Source organism: Xyrauchen texanus, chromosome 15, assembly GCF_025860055.1.
Source record: "Xyrauchen texanus isolate HMW12.3.18 chromosome 15, RBS_HiC_50CHRs, whole genome shotgun sequence".
Lineage (NCBI taxonomy): Eukaryota > Metazoa > Chordata > Actinopteri > Cypriniformes > Catostomidae > Xyrauchen > Xyrauchen texanus.
This window is the reverse complement of record NC_068290.1, coordinates 21,992,049-22,007,893: the sequence shown is the minus strand read 5'-3', so window position 1 is coordinate 22,007,893 and position 15,845 is coordinate 21,992,049.

The window sequence follows — 15,845 nt, the reverse complement described above, 5'->3', positions numbered from 1 at the left end:
TATCTATGGACAAGGCATTCATATTTGGAACTTGTCAACACAATCCTCTATTATAATCCAAAAACATTCTAGATTTCAAAAAATCATTAATTTGTTATTACATTTACTGTAATGTAAATTACATTCATTAATTACTAGATTTGGTAAGGTTGGTGAAAGGCTTATTCTCACATACATCAATGTGTTTTGGATTAACTGTAATAACGATATTGACTTACACATTTTATTATATTCTCTATAAGTGCGGTTAAGATTATACTTGAGCAAAAAGGCGATATGTTCGAAGAAGTTACTATTATCATCTAATATATCATTCACAAACATAATACCCTTCTCATACCAATCACTTTTAAACAATGATTTCTTATTAATTGTAATGACCCTGTTATTCCATGTGGAGAAAAGTTGTGGGTAAATATAATTTTACATTTTTGGAGAAGTTGATTGGGGAAGTTTGAAAATTTAATAGGAATCTTATTTACCTCAAAAATCACATTTTAAAAGAAATTCAAGTCCACCTATTTTATTAAATAGAGATTTAGGCATGTGAAACCACATAGAGTAAGGTTGTGATAAGTGTGATTTCAACCATTTACTCTTAAATGCCCCAAACATTGATCCTCCAATAATCCTCTCAGCAGACCGAACTGTCCTTTGTAGTCTTCTGATTTCGTAGCTGCACCAAACCAGACAGTTATTGAAGTGCAGAGGACAGACTCAATGACTGCTGAGCAAAACTGTTTCAGCAGCACATGTGGCAGGTTGAACTTCCTCAGCTGGCGAAGGAAGTACAACCTCTGCTGGGCCTTTTTCACAATGTGTGATGTAGTGCCCAGGAACCTGAATGACTCCACTGCTGCCACAGTGCTGTTTAGAATGGTGAGGGGGACAATGTTGGGGTGTTCCTCCTAAAGTCTACAATCATCTCCACCGTTTTGAACGTGTTCAGCTCCAGGTTGTTTTGACTGCACCAGACAGCCAGCCGTTCAACCTCCTTTCTATATGCAGACTGATCATCATCTCGGATGAGGCCGATGACAGTGGTGTCATCTGCCAACTTCAGGAGCTTGACAGAGGGATCCTTAGTGGTGCAGTCATTTGTGTAGAGCGAGAAGAGTAGTGGGGAGAGAACACATCCCTGGGGGGCACCAGTGCTGATGGTACAGGTGGTGGAAGTGAATTTTCCCTGCCTCACAAGCTGCTGCCTGTCCGTCAGAAAGCTGATAATCCACTGACAGGTAGAGGTGGGAACAGGGAGTTGGTTTAACTTAGTCCGGAGAATAGCTGGGATGATTGTGTTGAAAGCCAAGCTGAAGTCCACAAAAAGGATCCTTGCGTATGTCCCCGGTCTGTCCAGATGTTGCAGAACGTGATGCAATCCGATGTTGACTGTTCAATTTGCTCGATAAGCAAATTGAATGTGATCCAGAAAGGGTCCAGTGATGTCCTTCAGGTGGGCCAACACCAGTCTCTCAAATGACTTCATGACCACAGATGTCAGGGCGATAGGTCTGTAGTCATTAAGTCCTGTGATTTTAGGTTTCTTAGGGACAGGGATAATAAATGAGCATTTGAAGCAGCATGTGACTTCACACTGCTCCAGTGATCTATTGAAGATCTGAGTGAAGATGGGGGCCAGGTGGTTAGCACAGGAACGAAGGCACGCTGATGAGATGCCATCTTGGCCTGGAGACTTCCTTGTCCTTTGCTTCCGAAAGACACGGCACACATCGTCTTCACAGATCTTGAGTGCAGGTTGTGTAGCAGGAGGGGGAAGGAAGGGGGTTGCAGGAGGTGTTAATGTTTGTGTGAAATGAAGGTCCGAGTGCGTGTGGGGTGTGAAATTGGGTCTTTCGAATCTGCAATAGAACACATTCAGGTGGTCAGCCAGTCGTTGGTCCACCACAGGGTCGGGGGTAGGAGTCCTGTAATTAGTAAGTTGTTTCAGGCCACTCCACACTGATGAAGGGTCGTTAGTTGAAAACTTATTTTTCAGCTTCTCAGAGTAGCTTCTTTTAGCCACTCTGATTTCCTTATTCAGTGTGTTCCTGGCCCAATTATATATCCCCACCCCTGTAAGCATCCTCTTTGGAATGACAAAGCTGTCTGAGTTTTCCTGTGAACCATGGTTTATCATTGTTAAATGATAAAAATGTCCTAGTAAGGATGCACATACCCTCACAGAAACTGATGTATGATGTAACAGTATCTGTGAGCTCGTCCAGGTCTGTAGCTATATATATATATACACTCACCTAAAGGATTATTAGGAACACCATACTAATACTGTGTTTGACCCCTTTCAGCTTCAGAACTGCCTTAATTCTACGTGGCATTGATTCAACAAGGTGCTGAAAGCATTCTTTAGAAATGTTGGCCCATATTGATAGGATAGCATCTTGCAGTTGATGGAGATTTGTGGGATGCACATCTAGGGCACGAAGCTCCCGTTCCACCACATCCCAAAGATGCTCTATTGGGTTGAGATCTGGTGACTGTGGGAGCCATTTTAGTACAGTGAACTCATTGTCATGTTCAAGAAACCAATTTGAAATGATTCGAGCTTTGTGACATGGTGCATTATCCTGCTGGAAGTAGCCATGAGAGGATGGGTACATGGTGGCCATAAAGGGATGGACATGGTCAGAAACAATGCTCAGGTAAGCCGTGGCATTTAAACGATGCCCAATTGGCACTAAGGGGCCTAAAGTGTGCCAAGAAAACATCTCCCACACCATTACACCACCACCACCAGCCTGCACAGTGGTAACAAGGCATGAAGGATCCATGTTCTCATTCTGTTTACGCCAAATTCTGACTCTACCATCTGAATGTCTCAACAGAAATCGAGACTCATCAGACCAGGCAACATTTTTCCAGTCTGCAACTGTCCAATTTTGGTGAGCTCTTGCAAATTGTAGCCTCTTTTTCCTATTTGTAGTGGAGATGAGTGGTACCCGGTGGGGTCTTCTGCTGTTGTAGCCCATCCACCTCAAGGTTGTGCATGTTGTGGCTTCACAAATGCTTTGCTGCATACCTCGGTTGTAACGAGTGGTTATTTCAGGCAAAGTTGCTCTTCTATCAGCTTGAATCAGTCGGCCCATTCTCCTCTGACCTGTAGCATCAACAAGGCATTTTCAGCCCACAGGACTGCCGCATACTGGATGTTTTTCCTTTTCACACCATTCTTTGTAAACCCTAGAAATGGTTGTGCGTGAAAATCCCAGTAACTGAGCAGATTGTGAAATACTCAGACCGGCCCGTTTGGCACCAACAACCATGCCACGCTCAAAATTGCTTAAATCACCTTTCTTTCCTATTCTGACATTCAGTTTGGAGTTCAGGAGATTGTCTTGACCAGGACCACACCCCTAAATGCATTGAAGCAACTGCCATGTGATTGGTTGATTAGATAATTGCATTAATGAGAAATTGAACAGGTGTTCCTAATAATCCTTTAGGTGAGTGTATATATATATACACACATGCAAAAACATCTTACAGCTACAAGAAATTAAGGAGAAATTTAGAAAGAAACCATAACCTCTTTACTGTCTGCCATCATCTGCTTCCCAATCGTCCGGCTTTCTGTCTGTCCTCGTCCAACAACAGCCAATCAGGAGATTCGACGAGATGCAGCCAATCAATACAGGATTTGATCAGCAGCCAATAGCATTTGTTAACAAAGGATTGGGCCCCGCCCCAGAGTGTCAAAACCGACTTGTGTGTGTGTAAAGAGTTCAGCTGCGCATGTGTGCATAAAATAACTTGCGCGTGTGTATAAAATAACTTGCGCGTGTGTTCAGATCTGCGTGCGTGTGGGACTTCTCATTACTCGCGGTTTTGTTATTTCTGCTTGCGAGTTGTTAATTTGTGTGCACAATCATATTTTTTGTGCTCCAATTTGGGATTTGTAAGTTCTGCAGGTTTAAATTTTACGTGCGAACTGTGTCATGGTGCTCACACTGTTGTAATTCACTTGCGTGCTGTGTTTATGCACTTGCGCTGTTTAGTTCATTTAACGCTATATATGTCTGGCAATCATGACACTGGTTAGGACCCAACTCTTTATGTGTCTATTCTCTACATCAATGACCACCCCATTGCCCAAATACAGAGTATGGGGCAAAATGAAACCCGAGTGCCCAATACATCACACACAACACTCTAAATGTTTGGATCTTAACACACCACCAAATGACACATAGGTTGTGTCTCCATCCTCTGATGCAGGTTGGTGTGTCTTTAAGACCAAGCCTATACAATCTAGAGGGGTCCAATAGAATCTGCCAAATCTTGAATTGCATAAGGTGCACCCTTGCAACTCTAGATGCAGTCTTGACATTTTTTAGAGTCCTAGCCTACACCCCCAATACTAAGTTTAAATCTTTCTCCCATACTTTTTTGATAGAAGTTAAAGCTCCATCCCCCAGTCTCTGAATTAGCAGGGAGTAATACACATAAGGGGGTGTATGCTACACCCAAAAATAGTACATATGTAGTAGGTGGCACAGCTGTAAATACCTAAAAAACTGAGATCTGGGAATCCCAAAATGTTGAACCAAAATTTCAAAGGATCTCAACACACTGCTCTCATATAGGTCACCGAGTGTATTAACCCCCCTCACAATCCATTCTGACCAATAGAAAGGGGACTTATTAATACATAATTTTGGGTTCAGCCATATGCTTGAGGCAACATTTAAATAAATCTCTGAATTAAACACTCTGGACACTTTTGTCATACTGAGTGCAAATGCGAGATAACGGGGTGTAACTTAACTTCTCTTGTTAGATTGATAGAAAGGCTTTGCAATGGTGAAATAGGTGCAAGAACTTCCTGTTCAATACAAAACCAGGGAGGGGCTCTCTCAGGTGGAAGTGACCAATGAACCATATTTCTGAGACCAAATGCATAATAATAAAGCAAAAACTTGGGTAGGCCTAGCCCACCTTTGTCAATTGGCTGTAATCTGGGACGTTTACCATTCCAAATGAAGGACTTTGCTATGCTATCAAATTGCTTGAAATAAGAGTGTGGACATCTATAGGGAGAGACTGTAGCAGGTAGCTGAATTTTAGAATACAATTAATTTTAATAACTTTAACCTTCCCAATCATAGATAAATGTAATGAAGCCCACCTGCCCACATCACTCAAAAACCTTTTTATTAAAGGGTCAAAATGAACTAACCAAATCACACAAATTTGCTGGGAATAAAATACCCAAATACTTAATGCCCTGTTTGGGCCACTGAAAGGCACCCATTACCGGGCATTATGCTGTCAGAGCTAAGGCTTCGGATTTAGACCAGTTAACTCTGTATCCTGAGAACTTAGAAAAGGAATTAAATAAATTTATAAAATATCACTGAGGGAATGGTAGAAAAAGACTCTCTGTTTTATATATCTAGTCAGGAGTTTCCCTGCTTTGTCCCCCGACTCAATGTATGATTGTCTTGCCTTGAATAGCCAAAACTCCACCTTCCGCCACAAAATAAACTCGGCAAAATAAAGCAAATGTCCAATGACCTTCAAATGCTTTTATTTTCAGCAAATTTAACATGAGTAAATATTTGTATGACAATTTAAAGATTCAACAACTAAGACTGTGACTAGCAGAAATGGAATAATGTGTCCTTGAACAAAGTGGGGGTCAAAATCAAAAGCTGCATTAAGTACTGCAGTACATCTCCTCCTCGTGGACTGCACCAGATTTGCCAGTTCTTGCTGTGAGATGTTACCCCACTCTTCCACCAAAGTACTTGCAAGTTCCCGGACATTTCTGGGGGTAATGGCCCTAACCCTGGGAATCCAAAAGGTCCCAAACGTGCTCAATGGGATTGAGGTCTGGGCTCTTTGCTGGCCACGGCAGAACACTGACATTCCTGTCTTGGAGGAAATCATGCACAGAACGAGCAGTATGGCTGGTAGCATTGTCATGCTGGAGGGTCATGTGAGGATGAGCCTGCAGGAAGGGTATCAAATGAGGCAGGAGGATGTCTTCCCTGTAACACACAGCATTGAGATTGCCTGCAGTGACAACAAGCTCAGTCCGATGATGCTGTGTCACACCACCCCAGAGCATGATGGACCCTCCACTTCCAAATCAATCCCACTCCAGAGTACAGGCCTCGGTGTACGTTCATTCCTTCGACGATAAGCGTGAGTCCGACCATCACCCCGGTGAGACAAAACCACATCTCATCAGTGAAGAGCCCTTTTTGCCAGTCCTGTCTGGTCCAGCGAAGGTGGGTTTGTACCCATAGGCGACATTGTTGCCGGTGATGTCTGGTAAGGACCTGCCTCGCAACAGGCCTACAAGCCCTCAGTCCAGACTCTCTCAGCCTATTGAGGACAGTCAGAACACTGATGGGAGGGATTGTGCGTTGCTGGTGTAACTTGGGCAGTTGTTGTTGCCATCCTGTACCTGTCCCCCTAGTGTTCAGATGTACAGATCCTGTGCAGGTGTTGTTACATGTGGTCTGCCACTGCGAGGATGATCAGCTGTCTTTCTTGTCTCCTTGTAGCGCCCTCCTTGTCCTCCCAGTCCTCATGCCTCCATGAAGCATGCCAAAGGCATGTTCATGTAGATGAGCAGGGACCCTGGGCATATTCCTTTTGGTGTTTTTCAGAGTCAGTAGAAAGGTCTCTTTAATGTCCTAAGTTTTTATAACTGCGACCTTAATTGCCTACCGTCTGAAAGCTGTTAGTGTTAGGAGCCCGTTCAGGAAATTCACCATATCTTGACCTCAGTAATTCCAACAATCTGGACGTTATCCAACAAGCCGACTATGATTTTCCATATCCTCCAACTTTTCCCAGACGCACTCCAAATCCACTAGCATATTAGCAGCTAAGTCCCTCTCCTATGACTCCAGATAAGCAATCCATTTCTCCACATCCCCCACTCTTGCAACCAATTTAGTCTCAATGGCAGGGATCGATCTACGTATTACAGCAAGATTTTCCAAGTCAGCAATGACATTCGTCAGTATTGCCAACAACAACTCTCACTGAATTTCCCTCACTTCTCTGGCCAAATCGACTCCCTGGTCCGCGGCCATGTCAGGGGCATCAGCTTGAGCACGTAAGTGTAGCAAAGTGTGCAGACCTTGCATGGCGTCATGTGACTCTCTGCCAATATAAAACATTATTAATCAAAATACAGTCAATGTTCACCAGACATTTTTGCATTCCACATATTACAGTAGACTTCAAGGATTGGTGACTCTGTCCTCCCTTGTCAATAACATTTATTTAGACTGTGGTTAGTTGTCCAAATTAATTCCAGTGCATATTTCTTAGGGTAGATTTATTTTGCTTTATGTTCATTTCTGTATAGCCATATACTTTGAAGTCTTGGCTACAAAATAAGTTAATGAGCATTTACACTGTTATTAGCCTGACCTTACATTTATGAGAAATATGATGGGATTGAAAGTTTGGAAGAAATAAAAATTAAAAAAAAATATATATATATTTTTTTAAACAACCTACAAATCCACTGCTAGAGTGAGCACACATTTGTGTAATTTGATGTTTTACTCAAAATCTTATTAGTGAGATATAGCCTTTGGCTTGCGACAACTACCCCCAGTCTCCACTCAGTGGAGGTACTTTACTAGAAACACCTGTACACCTACTTATTCATTTGATTATCTAATCAGCCAATCAGTTGGCAACATTGCAATGCATAAAATCATGCAGATATGGGTCAGGAGCATCAGTTAATGTTCACATCAACCATCAGAATGGGGGAAAAACTGTAACTGCTGATCTCCTTGGAATTTCATGCACAACAGTCTCGAGAGTTGACTCAGAATGGTGCCAAAAACATCCTGTGAATGGCAGTTCAGCGGACGCAAACGCCATGTTGATGAGAGAGGTCAACGGAAATGGCCAGACGGGTTTGAGATAACTAAGATTATCACTACAATAGCATCTTAGAATGCATAACACTCACCTTGAGACAGATGGGCAGTACCGCCACTCTCTATAAGCAGACCACGCAGTCTGCGTTGGGCACCAACTCCCTAGGGGGGCAATAAAAAGTCCACTGGCTGCCTTTAGGACAAGTGAAATTTGCTGGGCTTATTTTTCCATATACTGCCCTCTATAGTACACTGAGAAAATTACATACCAATGAAAATGTCTACAGAAACTGGCTGCAAGATATATGCCGTTTTTCGGATTTTAAATAAGTTATTTTGGTTAAAGCATGCTGCTTTGCAAATGGTAATGATCCAAGGTGAGTGTTAACCAATTATTCTTTAAACTATTGTTTATTATTCGTTTTCATTCGTGCAAATGGCCATTAGCTGCGGTTTTATAGAGAATGCACTTGCGTTGTGCAGAACGCCAGTGGTATGCTGCATGCCTTATCACCCAACCAGATGTGTCTATAAAGCGTGTTTGGTCTGATGCTCTATTTACGTTTAGATGTGGAACATTGTTTAATAGTTATAAATGTCTAGTCTGATGAACATGCTAAGTAAGCAGCTGTCATTAGACTGCACTGGGATGTTATTAAGGTATGCGTAAAAACGTCTCGGTTACGTACGTAACCTCGTGTGGCGTTCTATACCAAGACAGACTAAACACCGACTACGCCACCCTGGGAATTTCACCCAGAGAATGATTTTACTACCCAAACTCTATAAGTCTAACAGCTAAAGACACACAGGTACGTATACAATAGAGCCAAAGACAATGTTCAATTCTGAAGACACACCATTTATTTGTTTAAATAATTTAACAATTTAAAACAGTCATCTCTCGGGGAAGAGAACACAAAACAAAAAAACACAAAAAACAAAAACAAAAAAGAAACATATAATTGCTGAGACTTACCAATGGAGGCAAAGGATTAACAGGCAGTAAGAAATCCCAGAACACCCCCAGTACACACACAAACACACCCCAATAAACACCAATGCAAACAGGGAAGTCAACAGCACTCCAAACGGGGATAATGCCACCCAGACACCAATACCACCACCGGCTCAGCTACTGTAACAAAAGAAAAAAAAGAAGAAAACACACACACTCTTTCCACAAAGATTCCACAAAAGAAAATACAGAAAATCAATGTTGTTCTTGTCACAAAATATAAACAATAACTGCCAGAACCCACAATGGCTCTAAAGAGGCAGTAGAAATACAACAAAAATAGTAAACAAATAAATCAACTTCTCATTTCAACAAAAAAACAAACAAAATAAACTTATTACAAAATACAAAATGACTGCCAAAACCAACAATGGTTATAATACGACAGTATAAAGAAAACTAATATATATATATATATATATATATATATATATATATATATAAATCCAATAAATCAAAAGAAAGAAATCAAGTGAATTATAAGTACAAATTTAATCTAATTTGAAATCAAAACAAACGAAAACACAAAACCAGAAAGCAAACTTCTTAAATCAACAAAATTATGAGTTAAAACCCCAACCCCTTGAGCCATATTCACATATCAGAAAAACAATAGCACTCCGGAAACAAATGCCACATACTCCTGGCCAAACAGCCGTAACTACCCAGTGGCCGTGATAGCAAGGCGAGCATCCAACGATCTACTCCACTCGCTGATACGTTTACACAAACAAGGCAGTGGCCCAGGCAAAGCGGCACGTATGTCAGTCAAACGGAGACAGACAAAACACGGAGATATACACAAAACAGCACCTCAAACATAGGCAAAAAAATGCACAATATAGCCGCAGGAAAAACGGCCAAAGTAAAAGAACAGACAAAACAGCAGCCAGCGAATCGGTCCTGTGCAGCTAGCAGTGATCTCCAGCTAAACTGGCCTCATTCCTGTTAGCTACACACAGAAAAAGATTACCATTAACCCCCAATTAATAAGGAACAAAATATAAATAAATCCTACATCATCTAAGATACATACCCATCATTCAGACATACCCGAGGGAGAAAGCTCGACGAGTGCTCACGGCACTAATAATGCAGTACGTTCAGTGGTTCAATGAATTGAACGACTAGATGAAAACTTGGCCATCCGACCGGAGATCTACAAACGCAAGTAACCACATAGTACCGTAACCAAAACAGCAGGAAACAATGTTCGCAAGGAGACAGCAAAACCGCTACCCTACCTGTTACACAGCACAGCACCGCACATGGAGAACGAGGGCAGGAAGCACAACACAACTTCCTGTCACCAATGAGGACGAGACGGTGTCAGAAGAGTTACGCGCTATTTATAGGGCGGAGCTTCACACGGGGAGTGACCAAAGGAACGCCAGTTCATTATACTAACTCATACTGCCACAATCTACCCCACCTCTTGTATCGTCGCCCCGACGATGAATAAAGCAGAATATCCAATACTAATTCCAGGGTCGAAAAAGAGCCATTATTACATTGGACGCAGGGCCAGAAGGGTCAGCCACACAATCCACAGGCGCTAAAGATTGTGGAAGGTGATAAACATTAGAATGTTGACCCGCAGTCGACCGTGCTGTCCGACGTATAGCCACTTCACTGACTGCAAAAGCAGCTTCAGGCAAAGGGACCGAAGGGATGGAGGGTCCTTCCGCTGCACTGGCAATAGGAGGCACTAACAAACCTGGCCTAATAGGTACTGGTGAAGACTGCACCCGAGGGGTGCATTGAGTAACAGACACTTGAGTGGGAGTCACCAGAGGGGCATCATGCCTCCACACCAATAGATCTTCCTCTATCGACTCATCCTCCAACGGTGGCGGTCCGCAGGAGGGGAACAGGGTGAGGCAGCCCCACTTGAGGGAGACCCTCCTACCACCGCCTTCAACAAGGCACGGTTAACCTGCCTAACTTTGGTTGGTTCATCTACTGGTGCAATTGTATACACCGAGCCTTCCTCTCGGGTACTCTAAGGATTCTATACTGTACTGGGCCATAAAGGTCACGGAGCTTATGACGCCCCGGCCGAGAAGTCACAAAGCCATACTAACTGGCCCAACTTAAAAGGCTCAACCCTTACCCACCGATCATGATTATGTTTACGACGCTACGCAGCAACCCGCAACCTTTCCGTGGCACCTTCAAAGGCTAACCGCAGACGCAGTCTGGTGCTCCTGAATCCACTCATGGATATTGCCACCCACAGGATCCTGTACTCGACCCAAGAGGAAATCAACCGGTAGTCTAGGCTCCTGCCCAAACATTAAAAAGAACGGAGACTCACCAGTGGCCTGATGGGGAGTGGTGTTATACGAGAAAAGAACCTGTGGCAAACAAGAACTCCAGTCTCTCTTCCGAGACACTGGCAAGGTGCGCAGCAAATTATGGAGCGTCCTATTGAACCTTTCACATTGGCCATTACCGGCCGGATGGTATGGCGTGGAGCGAGATTTCTCAATGCCATAAAGTCGACACAGCTGTTGGATCAGGGAGCTCTCGAAATTACGGCCTTGGTCGGAATGGATACGAGCAGGGACACCAAACTTAGAGAACCACTCTACCACCAAAGCCTGAGCCACAGTGGAAGCTCGTTGGTCGTAAGTGGGAATGGCAAGTGTGTATTTACTGAAAACGTCGGTCATGACCAATACATTTTCCATACCGCTCTGCGTGGACTCTAACATGGTATAGTCAATGGCTACTATCTCATTAGGCCGAGAGGCCAATAAGTGTCCCATAAGACTGGAATTAGGGGGTCGCGTGTCCTTGGCGACTTGGCACCTCTCACATGCCTGACACCACTTAGACACATCCACAGACATACCCGGCCAGTAACAACGCTGGCGGAGAAGCTCTAACGTCCGTTCTATACCCTGATGGCCATGCTCCTGGTGAACCTTAGTTAACACCTCTTCCTGTAAGGAAACAGGCACCACCACCTGCAAGACCATCTCTGCGCCGTCAGGAGAAACACACGGCGATACAGGACACCACTTCTCTCCTCCAACCTATCCCATTGTCGGAGCAACGCTAGTGCAGGCTGGGTCATCCCTTGACGCTCCTCAGCGTTGGGACGTTGCTCACGTCTCCAGAACACCAAGACCTCCTGTATACATGGATCAGCCTGCTGGAGGGCACACATATCAGAAGTGGTATGGTGGGGCAGGGCCATGATGGCCATTTGGATTGCCTCAGCCTGAGTGCCCTGGAGAGCCTGCTGCAAAGGCTTTGGCAATGACGTCCCAGGAAGCATAGCTTCCATATCTGCTGGGCCAGGAGGATACTGACGAGATAAAGCATCGGCGTTCTTATTACTTCGACCTGAACGATATTTTACCTCAAAATCAAACGATGCCAACTGAGCAGCCCAACGTTGCTCAGTGGCGCCAAGTTTAGCAGATGACAAGTGGCTAAGAGGATTATTATCAGTAAATACCACACACTTGTGGCCCAGCAGATATTCCCGAAATTTCTCCGTCATGGCCCACTTAAGTGCCACAAACTCCAGTCTCATAGAGCTGTAGTTCACCATATTACGCTCCGTAGGCCTCAGACCCCGACTTGCGTAAGCTATGGGCCTAACCTTACCATCCTGCTCTTGTGATAGAACAGCTCCTAGGCCGCCATGACTGGCGTCCACCTCTAAAATAAAAGGGAGCTAAAAATCGGCATAAGCAAGCACCGGGTACTGGTGAGCCTGACTTTCAAAGCGTCAAAACTGCTCTGGCACTCCGCGGTCCAGCTTTCAATGGTAACTTGCGCCGTCACTCTCTTAGACTTCGTGGCCCCCAGATGAGCCACCAGCTTATGTAGGGGGGCCGCCAACTTAGCGAAACCCTCCACAAAGCGGCGATAATAACTGGCTGAACCCAAGAAATGACCGCAGCTCTGAAACCGTCGCAGGAGACTGCCAGTTAGCTACCACCTCCACTTTGCTTGGATCTGTGGCAACCCCCTTGCTGGAAATCACATGCCCCAAGTAACGCACCTCCTCTTGGAAAAAGGCACATTTGGTGAACTTTGCCTTTAGGTTCTCTCGTTGAAGCCGGTCAAGCACCACTTCCAACCTCTCCAAGTGTTGCTGGACGGTGGAGGAAAAACCACAATGTCGTCGAGATAAAGCAACAAGGACTGGTTTTGTTGATCACCAAACAGCCGCTGCATCAATCTCTGAAATGTGCCAGGGCGTTACATAGCCCAAAGGGCATGCGATTCCATTCAAACAGCCCAAAGGGGTGCAAAATGCAGTCTTGGGCCGATCTGCCTCAGCAACCGGGACCTGGTTATACCCACTCGCCAGGTCCAGGGTGGAGAACCAGCGAGCACCTGTAAGAGCATCCAACGACTCCTCGATACGAGGAAGAGGAAAAGCATCTTTCCGAAGTTTTACCGCTGAGCTGCCTATAGTCAACGCACATTCTTAAAGTTCCATCCTTCTTCTTAACTAGGACAATGGGGCTGGCGTAAGGACTACTACTCTCCCTGATAACCTGTGCCTCAAGGAGTTGGTGAATATGCTCTTTAACCACCTCATATTCAGAGGGAGGAATACGCCTATGACGCTGCCTGACAGGAACATTGTCTAAAAGAGGGATATCATGGGCGATCAGGTTAGTACAACCAAGGTCTCCATCATGAGCAGAAAAGACAGAGCTATATGTCTCCAGAAGGGACTTCACCCGACCCTGCTCTTCGACGGACAAGGACGACAGGTCCATGGTGTCTATCTGCTCTTGCATCGTAGAAGCAACAGTCTGAGGAGCCACTGTAGCCACACCTAAAGGTACCTCCGTAACTCCTGTTGGGAGGCTAACAACACAAACCTCATCCAGTGTACCCACCACCGTGCGTGGATAGAGCAGCACATCAAGGGTACCCACATTCACCACTGGGATGTAGGCAGTACCCCTTACCACCCGAACCAAAGCAGGAGATGCAAGGAGTCCAGCTGGCAAGCCAGAGCTCGGAGGTTCAAACAGTACGGTATCCTCAGAATACTGCACTGAACATGTGGTAGAAACAATTTTCATCACACCTCCAGGAATCCGACAAGCCTTTCTGCCTCGCACTCTCACCTTACCAGCGGCATTAAAGGAACGAGTGCTGGCCTGCTGGCACCCCTGCAACGCCTTCACAACAGATTCTGGACTATTGGCAACAACAGACAAGTCAAACATGGCCAAGCCATGCTGACTGAAAAGCTCTCTATAGCATCTGCGGATCACGTTCATTCCCAGAATACCAGGAACCTGCGAAGATGCACCACCAGGGGGGTCCTTAACTACCAGCAACCCACACCGCTGCATCAATTTACCACAAAGCTCAATATCTAGCTCCAAATACCCAAGGTAGGGAATAGCCAACCCATTAGCGGCCCTAAGCTGCAGCCAGTGACAGGACTGAAGCCTCTCTTGACCCCATGGCTCGAACTGCTGAAGAAAGAAACTCTCTGTGACTGTGGAAACCATTGACCCGGTGTCCACCAAGCAGGGGACCTCAACTCCGCCTATACGCACATCTAAATGTGGACAAGAAGACATCAACTTTGAAGTATCTGCCAGACAATTAAAAACGACTGAACCAATCGCTGCCCCTTCCGAACTGTGGCTCTGCAATTCGGCGGGTGCTAGTTTTCCGACGCCGGAGCAGGGCGAGAAGGCCTATTAAAAGGTGGAGGGGCAGATGAAGTAAAGGGTACACGAGCAGGGACACGTTCTCCTTCGCACTCCCTGGCAAAATGGCCAGGCTGCTGACACCGCCTACATATTATGGGGCCGCTATAAGATGAACGACCACGCTGGCTAGAGCTCTGCAGGCGGCCAATGCTTTGAGTAAGCTGATTGAGCTGGTCCTGCTGCAGCCTCAGCATCTCTCGCATTTCACTCAGCTCAGATAGATGGGGTGAGTTACCAACCCCCCGAGGATCACTCTGAACGCCAAACTGAAACCCAAGGGCTGAAGGGACGGAGTGACTCCGGCCCCTAGCACCTCCAGGCAAACCCTCTCGCTCCCACCGGATCACCTCTGCTCTCACCTCAAGCAGGGTAGCGGCTGGCTGTCTACGCCCGTACTGCTTCAACTCGCGACGGAGCATGCCGTCAAGTACATGCTCAATAAATTGATCGCGTAACAAAACTTCGGCATTTGGTATATCGCCGGGGGCACGCTGCTTTACCGACGTCATAAGACTCATCAGCGCGAGGGAGAACTCTTGCAGGGTTTCCCCCTCGCGCTGCCGACGGGAGAAAAACGCTTCCTGCAACGATACATAGGATTCACAACAACCGTAAAGTTCCTGCAAAACGGCAATTATCTTATCTGGGCTCTCACGTTCTGCACTAGGACGAAATTTTACTTCCTCGCGGGCCTCTCCCTCTAGGTGGTCAAACAAAAAGAATGCCTGATCAGATGTAGACAGATGGCGCGCCCGCATACAGGATTGCACTTCCTCAATCCATTCTGCTAACCCTATGCCTGACCTTCCCCTGAATATAGGACATTTTCGATCACGGGGCACAAAAACCAATCTCTCAGTTATAAGAGCTCTAGCCATAGGTTGGGCAGCGGTTAACACATTAGGGGGTGCGGAACTAGGTCCAGGCACGGCCGCAGCCTGCTCCTGGCGGAGCTTCTCATTATCTGCTCTTAACTGCTCAACTAAATCCCTCAACTCCTGTAACTCTCCCTCCATACTTACCCTACCCAGCAAAGGGAAACCCTACCGTTAGGAGATAGGAAGACGGGGGAAAGTCGCCGGCTGCTGTTTTGCCTATAACACAAAGAAAAAAAGAAACGAGGAAAAAACAAATACAACAAAATTGAACACGCCCTTGGCATTAACTTGTATGTCCTGCCGACTACGCCAAATTGTGGTGCTCTATACCAAGACAGACTAAACACCGACTACGCCACCCTGGGAA